The sequence below is a fragment of the Trichechus manatus genome, unplaced genomic scaffold (genome assembly GCF_000243295.1).
Source record: "Trichechus manatus latirostris isolate Lorelei unplaced genomic scaffold, TriManLat1.0 scaffold00170, whole genome shotgun sequence".
Classification (NCBI taxonomy): Eukaryota; Metazoa; Chordata; class Mammalia; order Sirenia; family Trichechidae; genus Trichechus; species Trichechus manatus.
The window spans coordinates 3,353,340-3,354,468 of NW_004444106.1; positions in this window are offsets into that span (position 1 = coordinate 3,353,340).

The window sequence follows — 1,129 nt, forward strand, 5'->3', positions numbered from 1 at the left end:
CACCTTTTATCTCTCAAGAGATAAAAGGAAAGGGAAGCAAGCGGAGAGTGGGGGACCTCATACCATCAAGAAAGCAGTGCCAGGAGCAGAGCGTGTCCTTTGGACAGGGGTCCCTGCGCCGAGAAGCTCCTAGTCTGGGGGAACACTGATAAGAAGGCCGACAGAGAGAGACAGACTTCCCCTGGAGCTGACACCCTGAATTTGGACTTTTAGCCTACTTTGACTGTGAGGAAATAAACTTCTCTTCGTTAAAACCATCCACTTGTATTTCTGTTATAGCAGCACTAGATGACTAAGACAATCCCCATGGAGTCAGTACTGCAAGTGTCTCCACTTTGCAGAGAAGGAGGCTGAGGTGCCTATGCCCAAGTAACTCACCCAACGCCACATAGTAACAGGGAGAGCCAGGATTTCAAATCCATGCAGGGTGATTGTAGGGCTGCTGCTCATAGCCACTGTGTTCCTTCAAAACATCTGGGGCTGAAGACATATGATCAGTAGGCCCAGAGACTCAGCTAGCAGTTTATTCAGGTTCTGGGTTATGTGCCGATCAGTAAACCAAAGGCAAATGCCAGCCCTCAACTCTGTAGCATCCTTCTTTAACTCCCTATCTAGGGAATTAAAATATATACCACCAGAGCCAATAAACCCTTAAGAAGTCCCAAGAGGAAACTTCACATTTTTCTATCAAACTGACAGACAATGTAGCCTGGGTTCATGGGAGGAAATCACAAGACGGAGAAGTAGCTTTCCAAAGAAAGCAGAGATGGAAGTCAACAATTAGTGAACATGTACTATGTACCAGATGCTTTCGTATTTTATTATATTGAATCCTCCCAAATATGGAGATATTATCATCCTATTTTACAGAAGAGGGAATTGAAGCTCAAAAATGTTATATTGCAAAAGTTAAACTGATTCTGAGGGGTAAATCTCAGATCAGAAGTCAGTCCTGGTGGTCCATCAGAAAGTCATCTGGCAGTCATCCTCTCCTCCATGTCCCTGTATGGGACATGGCCGAGGCCTCTACAATCAGAGAAACTCGACTTCTGTCGCCCTCACTGCTTGAAGTCATTCTGGACTCCTTGCTTCTTATACCCCAGAGTTCTTTTAGATGGGTCCACATGAG